The sequence below is a fragment of the Lithobates pipiens genome, unplaced genomic scaffold, assembly GCF_037356315.1.
Source record: "Lithobates pipiens isolate NorthernLeopardFrog02 unplaced genomic scaffold, aLitPip1_a1.2 Scaffold_10, whole genome shotgun sequence".
Taxonomy (NCBI): domain Eukaryota; kingdom Metazoa; phylum Chordata; class Amphibia; order Anura; family Ranidae; genus Lithobates; species Lithobates pipiens.
In genome coordinates this window covers 8,503,427-8,524,229 of record NW_027507686.1, presented here as the reverse complement: position 1 = coordinate 8,524,229, position 20,803 = coordinate 8,503,427, and positions in this window count along the sequence as shown.

Below are 20,803 nucleotides of genomic sequence, written 5' to 3'. Positions count from 1 at the left end.
CTTTCGAAAGGACTTTCGTGTGTGGCCAAGTCTGTTCGCTCGGAAAGTCCATCGGAACTCCGCCAAAAAGTCAGTCGGGAAGACCGTCAGACCTAGTCTGCCGAAAAGTCCGGTCGTGTGTACGCGGCATAAAAAGTTAAAAAGTTGAGAGAAGTCAGAATAGTGCATCTTCTTTTCGATATATAGATCTGTATCGAACGTTCTAGTGCTGCTAAAGCGACGGCAAAACGCCGGTAAAACTAGCGGGTTTTTACCGTCAACGTCTTCCCGCCCCAGTGTGGGAGCAGCCTTAGGACTCCCGGCCAATCAGGCCTTAGGACTTGAGCCAAATCCGGGTCGCCTTGGCTCCCACACAGCCAGCAACACAACCCCCAGCCAGCCAACCACCCTCCACACCTGATCGATCATCACTTCCCCCTCCCCCGCCAATTCGCTCACCCGTCGCCCACCAGGCCCCCTGCCAGCCCCGCACTTACCCCATCCAGGTTGCGGCTCCCAACCCCCCCCCCCCCCCCCCCCCCTCCACGTCAGGTTTTATAACTACCGGCCAATCCGGTCTCAGAACCCGCTTCCTGATTGGCCAGGAGGAGAGACAGGAAGACATGAGCAAACACTAATTCGCTATTGTCACACAACTGGGTGGGCTCGGGGCGCATTGCTCTGCGCCCCGAGTCCATCCTTTTTTTAAGCCAATTAGAGCCTTAGGCTCTAATCATGTGCTTAAAAAAATAAAATAAAATTGTAATCCATGCGTCCGGTGCCCTGCATGGAGATTAGGGGCCGGGCACATGGATTAGGGGGATGTATGAGCGGCCACCACTGTACAGTATATACAATATAAGAAATGAGAGCTTGTCACTGAATCTCTATATTCACCCGCCTTCGTAGGGAGAATTATTATAAAAAATAATTAGAAATAGTGACAGATGTGGGAGGAAAATTCCTTTTATTAGTTCCATTACATCTGAATTTACTGACATTCACATATTAAGTGTTATTTTTGTGCTGGTGATTGTATGGAGTTAATATGTAAATGATAATATATATATATGTATATATACTGTGTGTATATATATATATATATATATATATATATATATATATATATATATATATATGTGTGTATGTATATATATATATACACACACACACTATATTGCCAAAAGTATTGGGAGCCCTGCCTTTCGATACATAGATACAATATGTTACCAAAAGTATTGGGACGCCTGCTTTTACACACACATGAGCTTTAATAACATCCCAGTCTTAGTCCATAGGGGTCAATATTGAGTTGGCTCCGCCCTTTGCAGTTATAACAGCTTCACCTCTTCTGGGAAGGCCATCCTCAAGGTTTAGGAGATGTATTTATGGGAATATGGAAAATAAAATTAGTGCAGCACAATACTGAGAGAAAGTCCATATACAAGTAAATAGAACTACAAGTCCCAGGATGAAGAAAAGGACACCTCGTGGGAAGATGAATTCCATCCCCCTGAATATTCTGAGTGACAGGCCCTCTTACCAGATAAGGTGGACCCCCTGAATAAACAGAAGGCCAAACATGATTGTATCCTCAATGGGATGAAGGTAAATCGCCAGCGCAGCAGTGGAAACCAAATCATCCAGGTCGGGTATAGGAGAAAATGAAAAGCGCTCTCCGTTAAAACGTTTATTTAAAATCAATCACGAGCTACAAATCTCCTGAGGCAGTAGCACTAAGTAGCGCTGATATGAAGCCAATAGGAGATTAAAAAAAAACACGATAAGTCGGAAATGGCAGCTGGTGAAGTTCGTAAGATAGCTCCTCCCCCCTCCACCAAATGATTTGGACCAGTGCACAAAACAAGGTCCATAAAGACATGGATGAGCGAGTCTGGGGTGGAGGAACTTGACTGGACTGCACAGAGTCCTGACCTCTACCGGATAGAACACCTTTGAGTTGAATTAGAGCGAAGACTGCGATATATATATATATATATATATATATATATATATATATATATATATATATATATATATATATATATATCTATATAGATATATATATCTATATAGATATATGTATATATAAATATACAGTATATCTATCTATCTATAATATATATATATATATATATATATATATATATATATATATATATATATTATAGATAGATAGATATACTGTATATTTATATATACATATATCTATCTATATATATATATATATATATATATATATATATATATATATATACACACACAGTATACTGGATGGAAAGTGAGCGAGGCATCACTTATCACTTGTATTGCATTAGCCCGGCATTTTCTATATTACTGTGTAAGTACATTAGACACATAGCAGCACTATTATTAATTATACACACAGCACAGTCCTGAGGCTTATTGCAGTTATTCATAAAATTATACAGAAATGAAAAGCACTGAAAAAAAAAAGACAATCCAATACAATGTAACGAGACGCGATTATTGTAACCATTAAAGTGATATTAACCCTAAAACCTAGAATGTAATATATTGCAGCTTACAATCATTATGTAATCTGGCCAGTAACACACCTCCAGTATTAGTGAGACACCACTCCGGATGAAGGAGCACAGTAGGCACAGCAGACATCGTCAGTCTGTGGGGGGGGGGGGGGGGAATGGGAGTGTTAGATGTATTAGCAGCTTTAGATACGCTAACAAATTGAAGCCAAACTCCAACTAACACTGCAGTTAAACAAGCAGCTAAAGCAACAGTTTTTGTTTCTTTTGGGATACAGGTTTTACATAAATAAATTAAAGCTGATCATTGATCGCCGATTCGCTCGCCCGCCGCCCGTCAGGCCCCCCCCCCCCCCGTGTCAGGTCTTAGGACTCCCGGCCAATTGGGTATCAGAACCCGCTTCCTGATTGGCTGGCAGCAAACATTAATTCACTATTGTCACACAGTACCCAACCTGGGTGATTTTTTTTTTCTTCTGATCATTGTAAGCACCCCTGTCAGTTGTATATGGTTTGTCTCAACACTGTAATGTCCCGTACACAAGATCGGAATTCTCGTCGGAAAAAGCTGTGATGGTTTTTCCAACGGAATTCCTCTCAAGCTTGTCTTGCATACACACGGTCGTACAAAAGTTCCCTGAATGTTCGATCGTCAAAAGCGCGGTGATGTACAACACTACGACGAGCCGAGAAAATGAAGATCAATGCTTCCGAGCATGCGCCTAATTGTTTCCGGGCATGTGTAGGAATTTTGCGCGTCAGAATTTGTACAGACGCTCAGAATTTCTGATCAAAACTCCGCCTGAAAAAAAAGGGGACCTGCTCTCAATCTTATGCTGGCAGAAATTCGACCAGCAAAATTCCGATGGAGCGTACACACGGTCGTATTTTCCGATGAAAAGCTCTCCTCTGTCGTTTGCTGGCAAAATTTCCGATCGTGTGTACGCGGCATTAAAGTGTTCCTAAACCCACAATAGTAAAATCAGTCTGTATATACAGTAAAGCATGATTGTTATACTCACTGTGGAACCTAAGGGGTTAATCCTCTGCATTGTGTAAAAAGGCTGTTTGATCCTGTCTTCTCTGATCATCCCCTTCTTTCACTGTCCCCAATCCATCTCCTGATAGTATAGAGCAGGACTCTCCAAACTACGGCCCTCCAGCTGTTACAGAACTACAGGTCCCATGAGGCATTGTAAAACCACATGTCCCAATGAGGCATGATGGGAATTGTAGTTCCTGAACAACTAGAGGGTCATAGTTTGGAGACCCCTGGTATAGAGCCTTGGGAGCACTCTACACGTGCTCAGTTTGGAGTGTTGAGAAGAATGAAAACTCCTCCTACAGGCTTTAACCAGACACTGATAGAAGTGATAAGACTGCTATATACTGCTAATGAGAAAAGGTATTTAGCAGTAGTGATGGACGAACTTCCGACGGGACGTTTCGCGAACGCGAAATGCGAACGGACCCAAACGTTCGCGAAACCGACCGTTCGCCGCGGGCCCCATTGACTTCAATGGGAGGCGAACTTTGCAAACCTTCATGTCGAATTTGCGGCCACGTGGTAATTATTAGGGGGTAAAACGTAGTCCCACCATCTGGACAATGACATAATACATGTATGAGGTGAATTTGGGATCGATAACTACAAGCATTTTTATTTTATTTGGGAAATTGTTCTAACAATTCAGGACTATGGAGCTAATGAAGGCAATGGAGGAGAGGGAAGGTCAGGGACCAGGGTAGGCAAAGAAGAGGGTGCAGGAGATGATCACCAGCAGCGTGACATACCGGAATGACACATGCACCGTGATAGAGGCATCTGACAGCAGCACCGTAATACAGAGCACTGACAGCAGCACCGTGACATACAGCGCTGACAGCAGCACCGTGACATACAGCGCTGACAGCAGCACCGTGACATACAGCGCTGACAGCAGCACCGTGACATACAGCGCTGACAGCAGCACCGTGACATACAGCGCTGACAGCAGCACCGTGACATACAGCGCTGACAGCAGCACCGTGACATACAGCGCTGACAGCAGCACCGTGACATACAGCGCTGACAGCAGCACCGTGACATACAGCGCTGACAGCAGCACCGTGACATACAGCGCTGACAGCAGCACCGTGACATACAGCACTGACAGCAGCACCGTAAGCAGCCCCAGGAGGAAGTCAGCACAGCACAGGGATGGTGTGATCCCCTCATAATAAGAACCCCCAGGAGGAAGTCAGCACAGCACAGGGATAGTGTGATCCCTTCATAATAAGAACCCCCAGGAGGAAGTCAGCACAGCACAGGGATATCATAAGCAGCCCCAGTAGAAATATGACACCGCTCAACCTCTTCAAAGAGGAGGGTAGGGGCATATAGTACGGTGTGCTTTTTTGGGTCAAGGAAGTGAGCCAAATGAATTAAGAAGGTCTGTGTGCTTGATTAAAAAAATAGTTTATAGACATATACATGGTCTACTGGTCACATGTGTTGAATTCCTCCGAGATCCATGCCTCATTCATTTTTAGAAATGTGAGGTAGTTAACACTGTGGTGAGCTAGGCGAGTACGCTTATCGGTCACAATCCCCCCTGCTGCGCTGAACGTCCTTTCGGACAGGACACTGGATGAGGGGCAAGCCAACAGTTCGATTGCAAATTGGGCAAGCTCTGGCCAGAGGTCAAGCCTGCCCACCCAGTAGTCTAGGGGTTCATCACTCCTCAGAGCGTCCACATCGGCCGTTAACCCAATGTAGTCGGACACCTGACGGTCTAGGCGTTCCCTGATGCTGGATCCGGATGACACCTGTCGATGGGTCGGCTGAAAGAATGACCTCATATCCGAAGTCACCAACACATCTTCAAACCGGCCTCTTCTTGCAGGCGCTGTTGGATTGGTACCCGCAAATCCTTCTCTGGGAGTGGGAATTGCTCCTCTGCCAGCGCACGCAAAAGCAGAATGCAGCATTTCTCGAAGCAAGGCCTGGAAGTGCTGCATTCTGACAGCCCTCTGCGACGGCGGTAACATTTCCGCCATTTTGTGTTTGTACCGGGGGTCTAAGTACGTTGCCACCCAGTACTGGTCCTTGACCCTCATGCTTTTTATACGGGGGTCCCTATTAAAACACTGGAGCATGAAGGCCCCCATTTGCACTAAAGTGGAAGCGGTGTGGTGGCCTGGCTCCTGCTCATCATCCAGGATAATGTCGTCCTCTTCATTCTCCTCTCCCCATCCTCGCACAACAGGGATCCCAGAAAGGTTTAAAGCATGCTCTTCTTGCTCCTGCTCATCCGCCCCGGCACCATCCTCCTCTGACTCCTCATCAGACTCCTGTTGTTGACTTGTCTCAGATAGAGTAGCCCCCCCTGGGAATTCATCCAGCATTGCGACTTCCTCATCTTCCCGCTCCTGCTCCTCCACAGCCTGATCAATGACACGACGCAATGCACGCTCCAGAAAGAAGGCATAAGGTACCATGTCACTGATGGCGCCATGGCTGCGACTGACCAGTTTGGTGATCTCCTCAAATGGCCGCAGAAGTCTGCATGTGTCGCGCATGAGCAGCCACTGGCGCGGTGAAAAAAAACCCAGCTCCCCAGAACCGTTTCTTTCGCAGAGTTCATACAGGTAGACGTTAACTGCACGTTTCTGCTGGAGCAGCCTATCAAGCATATAGAAGGTTGAGTTCCATCGCGTCGGGCAATCGCAAATAAGACGTCTGACCGGCAGATGGTGTCGCCGCTGAATGTCAGCAAGGCGAGCCATGGCCGTGTAAGATCTTCTGAAATGGGCCGAGATTTTCCTTGCCTGCCGCAAGATGTCCTGGACCCCAGGGTATTTGACAAGGAATCGCTGCACGACCAAGTTTAAGACGTGTGCCATGCACGGCACGTGCGTGATTTTGCCCTGTTTCAATGCGCTAAGCAGATTGGCACCGTTGTCACACACCACTTTACCAACTGTCAAATTGAGCGGTGTTAGCCACTCATCTGCCTGTGAACGCAAAGCTGAAAGGAGTGCCGGGCCAGTGTGGCTCTTTGCTTCCAGGCACAACAGACGCAGCACGGCATGGCAACGTCTCACCTGGCATGTGGAATAGGTTCTGGGGAGCTTGGGCGGTGCAGTGGAAGAGACGCTAGCAGCGGAAAAGGAGGAGGCAGCTGAGGAGGAGAGGGAGGAGGATGGAGTAGGAGGAGGAGAAGAAGAGTCAGGCCTGCATGCAATCCGTGGCGGTAAAACCAAATCTACACGGGTGCCACGGGTTACATGCTTGACGGCCGTCAGAAGGTTCACCCAGTGGGCAGTAAAACTGATATACCTTCCCTGCCCGTGTTTGCTAGACCACGTGTCTGTGGTCAGATGTATCTTGGCACCGACACTGTGTGCCAGAGATACATTCACTTGCCGCTGAACATGGCCATATAGCTCTGGGATGCCCTTCTCTGAGAAATACTTCCTTCCTGGGACCTTCCATTGTGGTGTTCCAATGGCCACAAATTTGCGAAAGGCCTCCGAGTCCACCAGTTTATATGGCAGTAGTTGGCGGGCTATGAGTTCTGACAAGCCAGCCGCCAACCGTTGGGCAAGAGGGTTATCCGGCATCATCATTTTTTTACGCTCAAACATTAGGCCCACGGAAGCCTGCCTTTTTGCAGAAAAATGTGAGCTTGGCGTGATGGAAGGTGGAGTGGAGGACAATTGTGAGGAGAGAGGAGAAGGAGAAGTAGAAGACGAGGCTGGACGGTGAGAGCCTGCAGTGTGGCTTTGTGTGTTCCGTTGCTCCCACTGGGCTCGGTGATGGCTGCTCATGTGCCTTCTTAAGGCGGTCGTCCCTAGGTGAGTATTGGGCTTACCGCGACTAACGCGTTGACTGCAAAGATTGCAGATGGCAACGCTATTGTCAGCAGCGGACACGTTAAAAAAAGCCCACACTGCGGAGCCATGTGCCGGTGTCCTGGGAGCGCCAGATGTGACCGTACATGGTCGATGACTCGCTCCTGATACATTTGCAGTCTGCTTTGTCCCTGCTGTGCAATGTAAGTCATTGCTGCTTCTCCTCCCTATCTGCTGGTCCATATCTCCCTCTGAACTCCCCTCCTCTTCCTCTCTTGTGGGCACCCACGTGACATCACTAGACACGTCATCATCAACGTCACCTTCCCCACCGCTATAAGTAGAGATCTCGGAGTAGGCAGCAACACCGGGGACCAACCTCCTCCTTGGGCTGATCTGGGTACTGGCGTCAGACTGCTGAGTAGCGCTTGTTGCTACCTCCTCTTCCTGATCCAATACCAAGAGTGGCTGCGCATCAGAAATGTCCTCTTGATATGGATCGGAAAATAATTCCAGTGACTCAAGCGGAAGGTATGTGGTGGTGGTGGTGGTGGTCGTGTTGTTGGTGGTAGTGTCTTTGGGGGTGCACATAGCAGAGAGTGAAGAAGAGGGTGCAGATCGAGAGGATGAGGAGGGTGCAGAAGAGTAAGGCTGAGCGAGCCACTCAACCAAGTCTGGTGCATCCTTTAAAGTAATTGAACGCACCTTCTGCAACTTCCCACTTTGGCTCAAGCCTGTTGCTCCTGCCCTACCCCTACCACCCCTGCGGAAGGGCCTGCCTCTTCCTCTGCATGTCATTTTTTAAATGACCCTGTGACAAAACTCTTAGTCCCTATACCGCTGAAGGACTGCTGCAGTATAGGTGAGCGGTCAGCAGTGGTGCACGTCAACCCTATCTATTGTGGACCTATAGCGGTCCTTACAGAACAGCAGACTGTACCGCACTCAAGCCTATGTACCGTAGCACCCTATACCAAGTTACCAGTCCTTATAAGAACTTTTGTGGACCAAGCAGGTTGTGTATTAGTGTTTAGCAGACTGTACGTCAGTCCCTATACCGCTGAAGGACTGCTGCAGTATAGGGCAGCGGTCAGCAGTGGTGCACGTCAACCCTATCTATTGTGGACCGATAGCGGTCCTTACAGAACAGCAGACTGTATCGCACTCAAGCCTATGTACCGTAGCACCCTATACCAAGTTACCAGTCCTTATAAGAACTTTTGTGGACCAAGCAGGTTGTGTATTAGTGTTTAGCAGACTGTACGTCAGTCCCTATACCGCTGAAGGACTGCTGCAGTATAGGGCAGCGGTCAGCAGTGGTGCACGTCAACCCTATCTATTGTGGACCGATAGCGGTCCTTACAGAACAGCAGACTGTATCGCACTCAAGCCTATGTACCGTAGCACCCTATACCAAGTTACCAGTCCTTATAAGAACTTTTGTGGACCAAGCAGGTTGTGTATTAGTGTTTAGCAGACTGTACGTCAGTCCCTATACCGCTGAAGGACTGCTGCAGTATAGGGCAGCGGTCAGCAGTGGTGCACGTCAACCCTATCTATTGTGGACCGATAGCGGTCCTTACAGAACAGCAGACTGTACCGCACTCAAGCCTATGTACCGTAGCACCCTATACCAAGTTACCAGTCCTTATAAGAACTTTTGTGGACCAAGCAGGTTGTGTATTAGTGTTTAGCAGACTGTACGTCAGTCCCTATACCGCTGAAGGACTGCTGCAGTATAGGGCAGCGGTCAGCAGTGGTGCACGTCAACCCTATCTATTGTGGACCGATAGCGGTCCTTACAGAACAGCAGACTGTATCGCACTCAAGCCTATGTACCGTAGCACCCTATACCAAGTTACCAGTCCTTATAAGAACTTTTGTGGACCAAGCAGGTTGTGTATTAGTGTTTAGCAGACTGTACGTCAGTCCCTATACCGCTGAAGGACTGCTGCAGTATAGGGCAGCGGTCAGCAGTGGTGCACGTCAACCCTATCTATTGTGGACCGATAGCGGTCCTTACAGAACAGCAGACTGTATCGCACTCAAGCCTATGTACCGTAGCACCCTATACCAAGTTACCAGTCCTTATAAGAACTTTTGTGGACCAAGCAGGTTGTGTATTAGTGTTTAGCAGACTGTACGTCAGTCCCTATACCGCTGAAGGACTGCTGCAGTATAGGGCAGCGGTCAGCAGTGGTGCACGTCAACCCTATCTATTGTGGACCGATAGCGGTCCTTACAGAACAGCAGACTGTACCGCACTCAAGCCTATGTACCGTAGCACCCTATACCAAGTTACCAGTCCTTATAAGAACTTTTGTGGACCAAGCAGGTTGTGTATTAGTGTTTAGCAGACTGTACGTCAGTCCCTATACCGCTGAAGGACTGCTGCAGTATAGGGCAGCGGTCAGCAGTGGTGCACGTCAACCCTATCTATTGTGGACCGATAGCGGTCCTTACAGAACAGCAGACTGTACCGCACTCAAGCCTATGTACCGTAGCACCCTATACCAAGTTACCAGTCCTTATAAGAACTTTTGTGGAACAAGCAGGTTGTGTGTTAGTGATTAGCAGACTGTACGTCAGTCCCTATACCGCTGAAGGACTGCTGCAGTATAGGGCAGCGGTCAGCAGTGGTGCACGTCAACCCTATCTATTGTGGACCGATAGCGGTCCTTACAGAACAGCAGACTGTACCGCACTCAAGCCTATGTACCGTAGCACCCTATACCAAGTTACCAGTCCTTATAAGAACTTTTGTGGACCAAGCAGGTTGTGTATTAGTGTTTAGCAGACTGTACGTCAGTCCCTATACCGCTGAAGGACTGCTGCAGTATAGGGCAGCGGTCAGCAGTGGTGCACGTCAACCCTATCTATTGTGGACCGATAGCGGTCCTTACAGAACAGCAGACTGTATCGCACTCAAGCCTATGTACCGTAGCACCCTATACCAAGTTACCAGTCCTTATAAGAACTTTTGTGGACCAAGCAGGTTGTGTATTAGTGTTTAGCAGACTGTACGTCAGTCCCTATACCGCTGAAGGACTGCTGCAGTATAGGGCAGCGGTCAGCAGTGGTGCACGTCAACCCTATCTATTGTGGACCGATAGCGGTCCTTACAGAACAGCAGACTGTATCGCACTCAAGCCTATGTACCGTAGCACCCTATACCAAGTTACCAGTCCTTATAAGAACTTTTGTGGACCAAGCAGGTTGTGTATTAGTGTTTAGCAGACTGTACGTCAGTCCCTATACCGCTGAAGGACTGCTGCAGTATAGGGCAGCGGTCAGCAGTGGTGCACGTCAACCCTATCTATTGTGGACCGATAGCGGTCCTTACAGAACAGCAGACTGTACCGCACTCAAGCCTATGTACCGTAGCACCCTATACCAAGTTACCAGTCCTTATAAGAACTTTTGTGGACCAAGCAGGTTGTGTATTAGTGTTTAGCAGACTGTACGTCAGTCCCTATACCGCTGAAGGACTGCTGCAGTATAGGGCAGCGGTCAGCAGTGGTGCACGTCAACCCTATCTATTGTGGACCGATAGCGGTCCTTACAGAACAGCAGACTGTACCGCACTCAAGCCTATGTACCGTAGCACCCTATACCAAGTTACCAGTCCTTATAAGAACTTTTGTGGAACAAGTGAGTTGTGAATGTTTAGCAGACTGCAGCAGAAGGGCAGCAGTCAAGTATAATATCCTTTCTATATTTGGAAGAAAGAATATTATACATGTACAAGCCTATTACTGTACCACTGATACCAGTCCTGAAAAGAACCTTTGTGGAACTAATAATAACAGCAAGTCTTTAAAATTACCCTCACTGCCTGACAACACTGCTTCCTTCCTGTCCCTATACAAATTGGCAAAAAAAGAGAACGATTAGTGGTTACTGGAACAGCTCTTTTGTGGACCTTGATAGTAACAGCTAATGATGATGATGATGATGATGATGATGAAAGACTAATCTGGCTGTCCCTGTAGCATACACCGTCCTTTCCCTTTCTCTAAACTAACAAAAGACACTCAGGCTGCTGCAAGAATCAGCAGCACAGCAAACCTATCAACACCTAACACCTATACCAGTCCTGAAAAGAACTTTTGTGTACCAAATAGCTAGTGGTTTATCTCTCCCTACTCCACACAGGAACCTGTCCCTATCTTAACAGAAGAAAGAATGTAAAATGGCCACCGGATCGGGTGTATTTATAGGTTAGGGGGAATGTACAAGTGTCCATGTGCTGTCATGTCTCAATTGGCTGTCCTGTATCACATGATAAACGTGTCACCAAAGGTTAAAGTTCTTGTATACATTAAACACGTAAGTCCGCCGCGGCGAACGACGGAAAAAGGCGTTCGAACGTGCGGACCGCGAATGTCGGAAATTCGCCGCGAAACGACCGCCGGGCGAACCGTTCGGCCATCACTATTTAGCAGTTTATATTTACTAAAATAATTGCATTTCCATGTTCTGTGTACTGTGGGAGAGCAGATATAGTGAGTGCAGGCTCCTGGGTTTAGTAACACTTTAACTGATACATTTGCAGGACAGCTTGTTCTACTGACTGGCTGGATCACCAGATGAAAATAAAAGAAAAAAAGCCTAAAGAAAAAAAACGAATGCAGCCATCACATCTAATGACTGGTAACCTGCAATATAATAAATGTGTGCTTTTGGTTTTAAAACCGCTTTATGGGTATATAGTGATGGAGTCTGTGGGCTCTAATCGGCTTCCAAATTGGTAAACAGCGGGGGAAATGCTGTGCGTTTGCTGTTTACACAATGTTGTGTTAGAGAAACAAATACATTGCTTCTAGGGATGAGCTTCGTGTTCGAGTCGAACGCATGTTCGACTCGAACATCGGTCGTTCGTGCGTTCGCCGAATTCCGAACGTTTGGGCCGTTCGCGGCAAAATTCGTGTGGCCCACAATGCACTGCGATGGCGCAATGCATTGCTGTCTCACGATTGGCCAAGCATGCACTGTGACCCCGCATGCTTGGCCAATCGCAGCGCCAGTAGCGAGGAGAGCAATGGTTGGCCACAGGCATCCTGCCTGTGGCCAATCATAGCTCAGACTGTGTAGTGCACGCCCCACACTATATAAAGCTGCCTTTCAGGCGGCCTCGTGTAGTGTTTGTTAGCATCTGAAGCAGTGGGTGTTCTGTGTACCTTCAACACAGTTACACACCAATCGTTTTTGGCTGATTTACTATTTTGCTCTTGTGTAGTGGTTACTGTCTGTGCCCTGACCGCAGTATACACCACTATATTCACCTCACCTATATAGCTAGTGATCTAGCTTTAATAATAGAGCTTGCAGTCAGTAGTGTTAGTGCGTGCTGTCTGCGTGCTCTGTACCCAGTACATACCGCTATATACACCTACATAGCTGTTCTCTATTTGGGCCCGATTGACATCTGCTGGAGTTATTGGAAGTTGTGTGTGCCTCCAGCACAGCACAGTATACATCTGTATATACCCCTTTAACTCTGCTGTTTTCTGGTTATTGTCTGCGTGCCCTGACCGCAGTATACACCGTGATATTCACCTCACCTATATAGCTAGTGGTCCATCTTTAACAATAGAGCTTGCAGTCAGTAGTGTCACTCAGGAGATAGTGCGTGCTGTGTGCCTGCTCTGTACCCAGTACATACCGCTATTATCCACCTACATAGCTGTTCTCTATTTGGGCCCGATTGACATCTGCAGGAGTTATTGGAAGTTGTGTGTGCTTCCAGCACAGCACAGTATACATCTGTATATACCCCTTTAACTCTGCTGTTCTATAAAAAAGGCATCTGCAGGAGTTAGTGGGTGTTGTGTGCCTCCAGCACAATATAAACTACCCAACTACTGTTTTACCCAACTCCCTTCAGGCCATTACCATGTCTGGAAGGCCAGCAAGGAGAGGCAGACAGGCGCGAGCCGATAAAAGAGGGCAAGCAGGCTCTGTGTCTAGAGACAACAGTGCTGGTCGTGGACGCGGTGCATTGTCATCAGCACGTGGCCATGGGACATGCTTGTCCTTCTTTTCTGCAGCTGGACATGTTGAACCGCAACCTGCCAACGACTTGGTAGAGTGGATGACCAAGCCCTCTTCATCCTCCTCATCCTCTCTCACCCAGTCTCAGGGTAGTAGAAAAGCAGCTGCCAACACATCGTCGTCCCTCCTCTCAATGTCATCATCAGTGACTCCTTCCCTAGACCCACCACGTCCTCCTGAGGAGTCTCCTGAACTCTTTGAGCACAGTGTTGGGTACATGCTCCAGGAGGATGCCCAGTGTTTGGTGGGCTCTGATGATGACACTCAGCTAGAGGAAGGCAGTAGCGTGAGCACAGAGAGAGGGGATGCTCAAGAAGGACAGCAATCTGGCAGTCATGTTCCACAAGCTGCAGCATACTGCCAGGTTTGCTACAGCGATGAAGAGGGAGGGGATGATGAGGGCACTGACTCCACGTGGGTGCCTGGAAGGAGGGAGGAGGAGGAGGAGGAGGAGGAGGCACATGTCCAACGAGGCAGGATGCCCTCCGGGGGCCAGCTTAGGGGCAGCACACTGACTGAATCACACCGCAGAGCTCCGCCTGCGCAGAGCGCTTCCTCTGCGCAGAGCGCTTCCTCTGCGCGTTATTCTAAAAGTTCTTTGGTGTGGGCCTTTTTTGAGACGAGTGCATCAGATCGCACCGCTGCTATTTGCAACATATGTCTCAGGCATATCTCACGTGGCCAAAACATCAGCCGCTTGGGCACCACATGCTTGACCAGACATATGTTGACCTGCCATGCAGCTCGTTGGCAAGCGTACCTCAAAGACCCACACCAAAGAACAAAGCGGACCTCTCCTTGCTCCTCATCAGCTGGCATCTCCAACCCCACTAGACCTTCAGTCCTCTCTGAAACCTGCTCTGAGAGGAATGAAGGTGTAGAATTAGGTGTGTCACAGCCAAGTGCTTCCGGGAACTCTGCTAGTGGTACATCCACGTCCGATTATAGCAGACAAATGTCCCTGCCCCAGCTGCTGGACCGGCGGAAGAAATTTACTCCCAGCCATCCACATGCCCAGCGGTTGAATGCTAGCTTGGCTAAATTGCTAGCACTTCAACTGCTGCCTTTTCAGTTGGTAGACTCGGCCCCCTTCCGTGAGTTTGTACAATGTGCGGTTCCTCAGTGGCAGGTCCCCAAACGCCACTTTTTCTCACGGAAGGCGATTCCGGCTCTCTACCGGCATGTGGAAGGCAATGTCCTTGCCTCGCTGGACAGGGCGGTCAGTGGTAAGGTGCATATTACCGCTGACTCATGGTCCAGCAGGCATGGACAGGGACGTTACCTGTCTTTCACGGCCCATTGGGTCACTCTTCTGGCTGCTGGGAAGGATGCAGGACAAGGTGCAGTAGTATTGGAGGTTGTTCCGCCACCACGCCTCCAAAATGCTACTATTGGTTGTGACACACCTCTCTCCTCCACCCCCTCCTCTTCTTCTTCCTCCATGGCCTCTTCCAGTGCTCTGTCCTCAGAACCAGCGGTGCTCCGTAGGCGTTGCAGGGGCTACGCAAGTATGCAGGCAAAACGATGCCATGCCGTGCTTGCGCTGGTTTGTTTGGGGGACAGGAGCCACACTGGGGCGGATGTTTTGTCAGCTCTGCAGGGGCAGGCCGAGAGGTGGTTGACGCCACGCCAGCTTAAGCCAGGAATGGTGGTTTGCGACAATGGCACCAACCTCCTCTCCGCCCTCCGACAGGGACAACTGACCCATGTGCCCTGTGTAGCTCACGTCCTTAACCTGGTGGTGCAGCGGTTCTTGGGCAGGTACCCCGGCTTACAGGATGTCCTGAAACAGGCCAGGAGAGTCTGTGTGCATTTCCGCCGATCATTTAATGCCTGTGCTCGGCTGGCTGAGCTCCAAAAGGAGTTGAACCTGCCCAAGAACCGCCTTATATGTGACATGCCCACCAGATGGAACTCAACATTGGCCATGCTGCAGCGGCTGCACACGCAGCAGAGGGCCATCAATGAGTACCTGTGCGACTACGGCACCAGGACAGGGTCAGGAGAGCTTGGTTTTTTCTCACCACGCCAGTGGGGCATGATCAGGGATGCATGCACTGTCCTGTCACCGTTTGAGGAGGCCACAAGGATGGTGAGCAGTGACAGTGCATGCATCAGTGACACTATACCTCTTGTCCACCTCTTGGAGCATACGCTGCGTGGAATAATGGACAGGGCACTTGAGGCAGAACAGAGGCAGGAAGAGGAGGACTTCCTTGCCTCTCAAGGCCCCCTTTATCCAGACAGTGTTCCTGCTGTGCCACCCATCACACAGGAAGAGGGTGAGGAGGAGGAAGAGGAGGAGGAGGATGATTGTGTCAGCATGGAGGTGGAGGCTGGCACTCAGCATCAGCAGCAGCAGTCTTATAGGGATGATTTACAGTCCCAAGAAACACGTGGACTTGTACGTGGCTGGGAGGAGGTAGCTGCGGATCATGTTGTCCTTAGTGACCCAGAGGACTCCGGACCGAATGCCTCAGCTAACCTACGCTGCATGGCCTCCCTGATCCTGCAAAGCCTGCGGAAGGATCCTCGTATTCTTCGGATCAAGGAGAGGGACCATTACTGGCTGGCCACTCTCCTTGATCCATGGTACAAGGGTGAGGTTGCCGACCTTATCTTGCCATCGCAGAGGGAGCAGAGGATGAGACATCTCCGGGAGGCCTTGCAGAAAGCTCTGTGCAACGCGTTCCCAGAGACTGGGAGGTCACAAACTCCTGGTCCTGGACAACGTGTTGCTGAGGCATCAGTCAGAAGGAGCGGTGGAGAAGGTGGCCGTCTGACTGATGCTTTCAGACAATTTTTTAGTCCGCAGCCCCAAGGTATGATTGGTTCCAGCACCCATCGCCAGCGTCTAATTTACATGGTGCAGGAATACCTAGGGGCAAGGTCAGACTTGGACACCTTTCCCACTGAAAATCCTCTGGCTTACTGGGTCTTGAGGATGGATCACTGGCCAGAGCTTGCACAGTATGCAATTGAGCTACTGGCCTGTCCTGCATCCAGCGTTCTTTCGGATCAGTTGGACTGACCTTCATCAAGATGAATCAGTCTTGGATCACCCACAGCTACCAAGCACCTGAAGCTGATGTAACCAAATAATTTTTTTTGAAATACCACATCCCTTCAAGACTGCCTATGCTGATGCTGAGTGACTGTCCTGTTATGTTGATTGTCTATCCTCTTCCTCCTCCGCTGATATGTTGGAAGAACATTTTTGGTTCTGGGTGATGCCAGCAGCCCAATTTTTCTGCCCCTGTTTAACAGGGGCGTTTAAGTACAATTTTTGATGCAATGCTTTGCAGCAGGGCTAATTCCTGCAATAAAACTAGAGTATATGGCAGAGGTTGCAGTGTGATGGCACCAGTGCCTAAGGCCCAATTTTTCTGCCCCTGTTTAACAGGGGCGTTTAAGTACAATTTTTGATGCAATGCTTTGCAGCAGGGCTAATTCCTGCAATAAAACTAGAGTATATGGCAGAGGTTGCAGTGTGATGGCACCAGTGCCTAAGGCCCAATTTTTCTGCCCCTGTTTAACAGGGGCGTTTAAGTACAATTTTTGATGCAATGCTTTGCAGCAGGGCTAATTCCTGCAAAAAAACTAGAGTGTATGGCAGAGGTTGCAGTGTGATGGCACCAGTGCCTAAGGCCCAATTTTTCTGCCCCTGTTTAACAGGGGCGTTTAAGTACAATTTTTGATGCAATGCTTTGCAGCAGGGCTAATTCCTGCAAAAAAACTAGAGTGTATGGCAGAGGTTGCAGTGTGATGGCACCAGTGCCTAAGGCCCAATTTTTCTGCCCCTGTTTAACAGGGGCGTTTAAGTACAATTTTTGATGCAATGCTTTGCAGCAGGGCTAATTCCTGCAAAAAAACTAGAGTGTATGGCAGAGGTTGCAGTGTGATGGCACCAGTGCCTAAGGCCCAATTTTTCTGCCCCTGTTTAACAGGGGCGTTTAAGTACAATTTTTGATGCAATGCTTTGCAGCAGGGCTAATTCCTGCAAAAAAACTAGAATGTATGGCAGAGGTTGCAGTGTGATGGCACCAGTGCCTAAGGCCCAATTTTTCTGCCCCTGTTTAACAGGGGCGTTTAAGTACAATTTTTGATGCAATGCTTTGCAGCAGGGCTAATTCCTGCAAAAAAACTAGAGTGTATGGCAGAGGTTGCAGTGTGATGGCACCAGTGCCTAAGGCCCAATTTTTCTGCCCCTGTTTAACAGGGGCGTTTAAGTACAATTTTTGATGCAATGCTTTGCAGCAGGGCTAATTCCTGCAAAAAAACTAGAGTGTATGGCAGAGGTTGCAGTGTGATGGCACCAGTGCCTAAGGCCCAATTTTTCTGCCCCTGTTTAACAGGGGCGTTTAAGTACAATTTTTGATGCAATGCTTTGCAGCAGGGCTAATTCCTGCAAAAAAACTAGAGTGTATGGCAGAGGTTGCAGTGTGATGGCACCAGTGCCTAAGGCCCAATTTTTCTGCCCCTGTTTAACAGGGACATGTAATTACAATTCTTGATATAATATTTCACAGGAGGGCCCCTTCCTGTGCCCACCCAGAGTAACTGTGAGGACTTATAGTGTTGTGGCACCAGCACCACAATCACCAAAGGTCAATTTTTCTACCACTGTTCAACAATGGCATGTAATTACAATTCTTGATATAATCGTTCACAGCAGGGCGCTCCAGCGCCCACCAAGAGTCACTTTGAGGGCTTACAATGTTGTTGCAAAACCAACACCTTGTTCCGCCATTTCTGCAGAGCATATAGGGCAGGCCCCTACTTTCAAACATCCAATTTACAAACATCTCCTACTTGCAAACGGAAGGAGACAACAGCAAGTGAGATGAAAAAAGATGGACGACAAAACAAATTATACAGGGGTGATAACCCTTCCCTATGTTTTCCAAAAAGCTTAAAAATATTTTTTTTGACTGGAGCTACACTTTAAAAATGTACCAGTTGAAAATTACAAACAGATTCAACTTAACACAACAAACCTACACAGTCCCTGTCTTGTTTGCACCGCCTGTATACTGCTGTTCTGAGTATATAGGGCCTGGGGGCCACACGCATTTCCTTTTTTTAATATGGGTACGGGGTTCCCCTTAATATGTGTACAAGACCCAAATAGGCTGGTAATGGGCAGGGAGGGCTACCCATGCCATTTTTCTGAATGATTTTCAACCATATTGCAGGAACCAGATATAACATTAAAACCGCAAGCAGTTTTAAATGGTGTTATTTCCGCTTAATGTCATTTTGTGCAGGGACTGTTCTAAACACGGGAAACACGTGGCACTTCACAGGCATACTACAGACACCCCCCAGGCACCATATTTAAAGGAATATTTCACTTTTTTTTTCACTTTAATCGTCATTAAAATCAGTGCTCCCACCAAAACGGTAGTTTTTAAAACTTTTTTTTGCAGTGACCCATGTCCCCTGAGGCAGGAGGCAGGTCGCCAAACCCTTTTTAGGACACTATCTTGCATATTAGCCGTTAAAATTAGCACTTTCCAATTCGAACGTTCGAGTCCCATAGACTTCAATGGGGTTCTAACGTTCGTACCGAACGCGGGGGTCGTTCGCAAGTTTTGGTGCGAACCGAACCGGGGGGTGTTCGGGTCATCCCTAATTGCTTCCCTAACACTGACCTGCCTCTCAGCCAATCAGGTGCTCGAGTCTGGTTACCCTGTCACCTGATTGGCTGAAGCGACAGGCGCTGTGTTTGGACACCTATCAGGCTTCCAATCATAGCAGAGATGACAGAAAGAGGACGGGAGAAGACATGGAGGACTCGGAGCGTGGAGGACAGTGCCGAGACAGGTAAGTGCCAGGCGGCGAGGGGGCACACTGGCAGCATTTGATAGGGAACAGTAGCGTCAGTTGATAGGGCACACTGGCATTAATTGATGGGGCACATTGACGGCAATTGATGGGGCACACTGACGGCAATTGATGGGGCACACTGGCAGAAATTGATGGGGCACACTGGCAGCATTTGTTGGGGCACACTGGCGGCAATTGATAGGGAACAGTAGCGCCAATTGATGGGGAACACTGGCGTTAATTGATGGGGCACACTGGCAGCATTTGATGGGCACACTGGTGGAAATCGATGGGGTACACCTGCGCCAATTGATGGGGCACACTGGCAGCAATTGATGGGGCACACTGGCAACAATTAATGGAACACACTGGTGGCAATTGATGGGGCACACTGGCAGCATTTGTTGTGGCACACTGGTGGAAATCGATGGGGTACACCTGCGCCAATAGATGGGACACACTGGCAGCAATTTATGGGGCACACTGGCAACAATTGATGGAGCACACTGGTGGCAATTGATGGGGACACTGGCGTCAATTGATGGGGCACACTGATGGAAATTGATGGGGCACACTGGCGGCAATTGATGGGGCACACTGGCAGCAATTGATGGGGCACACATGCGGAAACTGATGGGGCACACTGGTGGAAACTGATGGGGCACACTGGCAGCATTTGATGGGGCACACTGGCAGCTATTGATGGGCACACTGGCGGCAATTGATGGGGCACACTGACAGCATTTGATGGGGCACACTGGCAGCTATTGATGGGCACACTGGCAGCAATTGATGGGGCACACTGGCGGCAATTGATGGGGCACACTGGCGGCAATTGATGGGTCACACTGGCAGCAATTGATGGGCACACTGCCGGCAATTGATTGGGCATAGCGATGGCAATAGATGGGCACTGTGGCAGCCATTGATGGGCAACCTGGCAGCAATTGATGGGTACAGTAGCTGTGTTTGATGGCACAGTGGCGGCAATTTATGGGTACAGTGGCTGTGTTTGATGGGCACAGTGGCTGCACCTGATGGGGTTTTTTTTTTTCAGTTTGTTTGTGCCCCCCCCCCCCAAAAAAAAATAAATAAAAAATTGAGCACCAGCCGCCACTGCTCTTTACATTATTGTGAAGGATAGTACCAGAACTATCAGTATTGATGGCAGCATAACCACCGGGATTATTACATAATTAATAGAAATATATATGGAATGAAAAGGATAGTAAAGAGACCCTGTCACCTCCACCATTCAGGGTAAATATCAGTATAATGGATATAGATGGGAAAATCATCACTTCTCACTTGGGCTGCATTAGGCCAGCTCTTTATACATTGTTGTGTAATAATGACAGGCACATAGCACACTATCAGTATTAATTATATATTGCTGCGTAGCTGCATCACATCTCAAGGCTTATTGCCAGTCTTCATGATAATAATAAAAAATAATAATAATAATAAAAAATAATAATAAAAAAAGCATTAAATGTAAATTAAAATATCGCATACAATGAGACGCGGTTTACGGTTTCCAACATTTCGAGAACAAATTTTTTTTGGAAATTCCAGCTGTGCATCCAGCCAGACCTTGT